This window comes from Elephantulus edwardii, unplaced genomic scaffold (assembly GCF_000299155.1).
Source record: "Elephantulus edwardii isolate Elephantulus edwardi_28Jun2011 unplaced genomic scaffold, EleEdw1.0 scaffold00021, whole genome shotgun sequence".
Classification (NCBI taxonomy): Eukaryota; Metazoa; Chordata; class Mammalia; order Macroscelidea; family Macroscelididae; genus Elephantulus; species Elephantulus edwardii.
Window position 1 is genome coordinate 20,486,867 of NW_006399771.1, and position 6,916 is coordinate 20,493,782.

A 6,916-nucleotide genomic window follows, 5' to 3' on the forward strand; every position below is an offset into this window, starting at 1 on the left:
GCAGAAACATGCAAGTACAAAATGAAGTAATACAACTGCTATCTAAAAAGACATAGTCATATAAATCTACAAGTCAGGACTTCCAAGCATTTGTTTAAGCCAAGAATAGGGAATATGTTATTGGTTACCAAAGAACAAACAAATTTGTCTCATAAGAAGTAAAATTTCTTTAGAAGCAAGGATGGTAAGACTTTGTCTCCCATTGGGCATGCCAAATTGATGTGGAGCCAGTCCCTTGAAAGGGACATTATGCTAGGAAAAGTCATCAAAATAAAGAGACACTCTCAAAGAAGTGAATTGACACAGTGACTGCAGCAATGCCTTAGGCACAACAGAGGGTGTGAGGATGGGGCAGGCTGAGGTCAAGTTTTCTTCTGCAGTAACTGACAGGATAACTTGGAGTCAGAGCCTACTCAACTGGCACCTAAGAACAATGACAACATTTCTTTAGAAATGTAGCCTGAATTTGCACTCAATCCTCCTGATTGCTGAGATAATAAATGTCCTTTGTCTAAAGACATCTACTTAAAACATTTGCGTTAGTAGCACTAGAAATTGAGATATTAGGGTTATACTATGGGTAATTGTATAGTGCAGGTAAAAATGTTCCGCATTTTTATTGATGTCTTGGGTTTCTTCCAAAGAATTGTAAAAGCAGTAAGCATCCATATCATTGGTATTTTGGTTGATACCTACAGATCTTGAAGTACTAAACCTTAGAATTCCCCTTAAGAGAGCTTAGGGTGTTGAATCTTGAGAGTTTCGGTTTCAAACAAATAGAAAGAAAACAAGCTTAAAGCCTAAAATCAGGAATAGTGTATCTTTGCCTTTTATGCCCAGAGGAGAGACTGTGATCTTCTAGCTCATTTTTTTCCTTTAGAGAGTCCTTGGGTAGTGTTCTAACCCAAGGTCAACCAGTATGAGGAATGCTGTTGTAATTTTCAATTTTGCTCTTTTACTAACCTGCTAAATGGTCTTAGGCAAGTTATTTAAACTTATACTATTAAATATAGGTAGGGTAGTGTGGGAGCCCCAGGAAGGTGTAATGAGAATGTAATGATTTAAAAAACTGAGCCTTGTGTGATTGAAAATGAACGTGAGTCTCATGTGGCTTAAACCCCCTGGCATCTTAAAGAGGTAATTAAAATGAAAATGTGAACATGTGGTACTTTATTTAATGCCCTTTTTTTGGTAGAGCCAGAACTCAAGGGAAGAATCTGTGATTTGACTGCTCAGAGCACCCCACGTAATTGCACTTTTATTGCAGCTATCTTGATTTCCTCTCACAGAAGCAGAAACCACAGGGTGATTTATTGCAGAAGAGCCTCCTCTGGTTTTCTACTTCTTTTATTTAGCACAGAGCTTTGTTTCTCTCTTTGGAGGGAGTTTTATGATTAAACAAAAAATAAAAAACCTTACATTCTTTTTACATGCAGAAGGGCCAGGATTTGAGTTTCAGAAAAATACCTTTTGTGCTATAGAATTGTTTTTCTGTTTTGGTAATCCACTCTATTGTTTTCCTTATCTTCTTTCCCAGCCTTTGCTCTTGTGATTTAACCAGTTGTGTCTGAAAATATTGAGAGGTATTTTATTGTATGTTATCATTGTTATTGAGTTGGAATCAACTCATGGCTGACCCTTAACTAGGTTCCCAGAGGCAGTTAATCCCATGGGAGGAGATTGCCCATACTTCTTCCACAGAGCAGCTGGTGTATTAGAAACACATGCCTTTGGGATCGCAGCACAGATTTTTATGACTATAAATAGACAATAGGATGTTTATCCACTTAAAATTTCTAAATAATAATTTTTAAAATATGCTCATTTAGTGTAAGAGATTTTTTTGAAAGACATATGCCACACTTACATTAATTTATATATGCTGAGGTTTGGAATTGGTTCAAGTTTTTCCACCTTAGAAACAATATTTTTAAAACATCTATCTTTTGAGAGGTTCCTTTGTGTGCGCACAAGTATGCCTCTTTCCATTAAGTGATGAGATTCTGAAGATCTTATCCTTTCTATTTCTTTACCTTCTTACCATCCTTAATTACTTAATGAGGGAGGTAGTACTTCATTTTTCTAATGAGAAAGTTGAGCATCTAAAATTCCGAACTCAATCGTAATCAAGGTTGTTCCTTACTGATTTTGTTGATGGATATTTGTGTCATTGTTGTTGTTGTTATATGCCATCGAGTCATGCACCTCATACAGCAGCTCTGACCACTACCCTATTCTCAGTCACCTCATTGACTCCAACACACCTACCCCATTGCTCCAGTTACTGTATCAATCCATCTCATCTGGGGTCTTCCTCTCTTCACTGTCCCTCCACCCTTCCAAGCATGATGTCCTTCTCCAAGGATTGGTCCCTCCTGGCCACATGCCCAAAGTATGTAAGGCAGGGCTTCAAAAATCCTTGCCTTCAAGGAGAAACTTGATTTTACTCTCTCCAAGACAGACCTTTTTTGTCTTTAGGCAGTCCATAGTATTTTCAAGACTTTTCTCCAGCAACACAGCTTGAAGCTATTGATTCTTCTTCTGTCATCCTTAGTCATTGTCCAGCTCTCTGATGCATAGAAAATAATTGAGAAGACCATGACCTGGATCAGGTGCACCTTAGTCTCTTGACTGAAATTGTTGCTTTTCAGTACTCTGGAAAGGTCTCAGACTGCAAGTTTACCCAAAGCAATTCGTCCTTTTATTTCCTGACTGCTGGTGCCAAGAATGTTGATTGTGGGGCCAAGCAAGCAGTAATTTTTAACAACCTCAATCTCTTCTCTGTCTATCATGAGGCTGCCAATTGGCCCAGTGAGAATCAGACTCTTTGCTTTTATGATGTTGAGTTTCAAACCATATTGCAAAGTATAGTCCTTGACCGTCTGTAGCAAGTGCTTCAGGTCCTCCTCAGTTTCATCAAGCAAGGTTGTGTCATCTGCATAACACAGGTTGTTGATTATTCTTCCTCCAATCCTGATGCCACATTCCTCCTCATAAGGCCTAGTCTCCCAAATGATTGGAATGATTGGAATTTTGTGTCTTAGAAGCTTTAAGAAGTGAAAAAGTTTATTTCTTTCCCCCCTGTTTTCTTATATGTGTAATCAGGTTCCCAGGAGAAGTCTAGTGCAATAGTTTGTTTCTGACTAGTCTTATTACCAAGTAGACTTAACAGCTAGCTTGTAAGAGCCTGGGCAGAAGATTCTGAGGAAAACTTATCATGGAACACTGGGAGTAAGGCTCTCATATAATGTCTCCCTCGGTTTCATTCAGGTGAAATTCCTTCAAAGTCAAGGAATTCCACCTGACTGAAAAGAATTGAGGAAGCTGGAATGTATTTCGGGATCTTGATTTACTATTCATAAGGGGAAACCTCCAACATGTGGAATTGTGGGAGTCCTAAATTATCTGTAAGAGGGAGACACAAGAACCCAGAGAGAAAAACATCTTTTTTTAAGTCTATTAAGAATCATCATTCTAAGGAAAAAAAAAAATCATCATTCTAATGGAAAGAGAGGCCCCTTCCACCTTAGAGATATGTGTTCATTCACTTACTCACACCCAAAGTAACAGACATTATTAGAGAAACTAAGATATTTAGCAGAACAAATCTTTAGTCCTTATGGAGATTACATTGCAATGTTATCATTGTTGTTCACTTCTGTCAAGTCCATTCCAACTCATGGTGACCTTCTATGAAGTTCCCAGGGCTGTCAGCCTATCCTCCTCCTAGTAGTCACTTGTAAGTTTGAACTATCGTAGAAGCTTGGCCTTTGTACTGAGCTCCTTGTATGGTAATAATTGTTACATGCGGCCGAGTTGGAAAAGACTTCAGTGAGTTTTCAGAGGCAGTAAGTCACATGGGATGAAATTGCCTATCTTTCTTCCACGGAGCAACTGGTAGTTTCAAATCATGTGCCTTTGGATTGGCAGCATGACTCCTTACCACTGAGCTGCCAGAGCTTCCTGCACTGTAATAGAGGAGGGCGAAATAAACAGACAAAGCAAGAAAGGTTATAGAAAAGGTAAAGCAGGAGTGGGCCAGAGGGGAGTTCTATTACCTGGATGCTCAAGGAGCACTCTTCTGATGTAATGTGACATGAAAAAGTAAGAGAGTGAGTTACATAGATTTTTAGTGGAGAGTAACTTGAGAATAGGGGTATGGAAGGAACAAGAAGGCCACTTTAGTGGTTTAAAAAATTTTTTTAAAAAAAATTGTGACTTTAACAAAATGTTAAAGAAAAGGTTAACAGAAAAGTTGGATTTTCCTTCATTCATTGCTGCACATTTTCCTTCCTCCCCGCTCCCATCCCTTCCTCCAGTTCACTTTCTTTTTTTAAGTATTCATTCACTGTTGCACAATTTCCTCCCTCCACCTTCCTTCCCCTTCCCGCAGTCCACGTTTCAATACACCTCTTAGTCTGAACTGTTGTCATATGTATGCCTAAAAATATGGAAAGCTTCATGAATTTGCCTGCCCAAGAAGACCACTCTTTTTTTTTTTTGTAGCTAAACAATTATTTTCTTGCTAGAGTATGTAAGACAAATTTCCGCAACCAAGGCACAGGCTATGGATAATTCGTATTCCCATTTGGGGAGAAAGACTCTGTCTTAGAGTATGGAGCTAATCAGTGAATTTGGCTCTCAATCAGGATCAGATGGAATTTAATATCCTTATTCTTTCTGTTCCTCTCAAGATACTTTTGAAGAGCAACTGCTCTCTTAATTAAATGGTAGGGGTCCTCAGATCAGGAGCAAGTCCTTTGGACTTGAGGATTCTCAGACTTTTATTGCCTGTCACAAAATGTCCTCACACAGATTTGGGAAGGAGTCAGAACCTTCTTGGATAGTTTATAGATCTGTTCCTTCAGACACCAACGTCAGCCAGGTGGAGATGCTGTGGGGATAAGCAAGAGGCAACTGGGACAAACCCTTCCCAGGAGCAAGCATGCGGCCCTTGATGGCGGCAGTCAGACAACAATAAAAAAAAGACCACTTTTGATGAAGTACATTGATAAAGAGATAGAAGCATAGGAGATGATAAATAAAAGATAGATTTGAATCCAGACTACAAAGACTTTGTAGACTTTTGGAAGCAATCAGCTTTGAGTAAGACAGCAATTTATTTAAGGGATTAGAATCAAAGAATAACCTGATCTGACTTTTCAAAGGACCATACTGAAGACTGAACAGGAGAAAAACACTAGAGGGGCAAGGTTGGAGACAGTTAAAAGGTAATTACAGTAATTCAGGCAAGAGATGGTAGTGATGTAGGGAATGGTGATAGTGGTGAAAGTGGGAGAAAGGGTAGGAGTCTTAATCTATCTAAAGATAAAATGAAGACGTTTTCTGAATGAATTGGATGCCTGGTATATGTGTGTGAGAGAGTATAGTCAAAGATAACTATAAAGTTTGGGAATGTCTATCACTGAGAGAGGGAAACTATCAGAGACATGAGTTTAGGATATGGATTAGTTTCCCATAGCTGCTATAACAAAATACCACACACTGGGTGGCTTGTAAGAATAGGCTACAATCCATCTGCCAGTTTGTCATATTGTTGGTGGCTTACACATTCCTGTGGTGCTGAAAACCATTCCATCAGTGTTTACACTACCAGCAGAGGAGCCTTCAGACTTAGACAGTTAAGAAAGCAAGATCGGGTCATCTGCTCTTGAAACCTTGCCAGTGACATTTTTATTAATCACAACAGAACATTGTCACACATGCTTGCTTTGGACACAGCGTTATTGTTGCTGCTCGTTGCCTTCTAGTCAATTATGACTTAAAGCAACACTATGAACAACAGATCTGAGTCTTGTCCTATGCTGAGTGTTCCTCATGATCTCTGATATAATCAAGCCAGATGTTAAAGTCATTGTGTCAATCCACCTTGTTAACAGTCTTCCTCTCTTTTTCTGACTCTCCACCTTTCTTTCCATGGAGGGACTAGTCCTTGGAAAGAGACATCCTACTGGGAAAAGCAGAGTATCAGCATAGGACAGAAAGACCTCCCATGAAGTGGATTAACGCAGTGACTGTAACAATGAGTCTGAGGATAGTGGGCATTATGAGGGGCATGCAGGGTAGGACAAGGCTCAGATTTGTTGTTCATCAGGTCATTATGAGTCATAGTTGACTTGATGGAATCTCATAACAGCAACAAAGGAAGACCAGTGACACAGCTTGGTGAGAACTCAAATCCAAAGTTACTTTGTGTTGCCACTGTTAATTACATCCAAAATACATCCATCTTTTTGCCAATTAGATGTGGCCTGGTAAGGCAATATGTACACTTTCATAATTCTTGAATCACAGCTCTTTTATTCTGGATCTTTTTCTTTAAGTCTTCTACTTCCTGAGTTGAAGGTTTTGAGAGAAAACTTTCTAATTCCTTTTTGTGGTTGTTGGCCTTTACCCACGGCATCTCTGTGTTCAGCTGAATAAAACATTGCCAGACTCCGACTATCATGATCCAGAAGATTTTCATTGGCTGATTTTTTTGGGAAGTCAATTGTCAGGTTTTTCTTCCTAGCCCATTTTAGCCTAGATGTTCTTTTTAGCCAAAATCTGTTTAGCATCATAGCAACACACACGTCTCCGAGATGAGTAGTGGCTCTATGTGAGGTGCATTGGCCAGGAATCAAATCCAACTCTCTGGCTTGAATGTTGATATTCCACCTCTGAGCCACTAAAACCTAAGCAACAAAACCCCTATTGATCACAAGCATTGATTGCAGTGGTTCATAGGCATAATGACTGGGCAGCATTTCCTTGTGACATAGATGAGGTTGCTATGAGTTTGGTGGTAGGCTAGGGGAAGACTTGATGGTGAATAAAAGAAATAATTTTTGTTTTCCTTTTAAAGCTTAGAACAGAAGAGTGTAAGTGGCTTCAAATCAACATTTGCTAAATTCAC

The 6,916-nt window shown here is 39.2% G+C and overlaps 1 pseudogene; it reads right to left on the reverse strand.

Annotated features, from left to right (window-relative positions):
* Positions 1-3,396: 3,396 nt before the first annotated feature.
* Positions 3,397-6,424, reverse strand: LOC102873316 (annotated as a pseudogene).
* Positions 6,425-6,916: the final 492 nt, after the last annotated feature.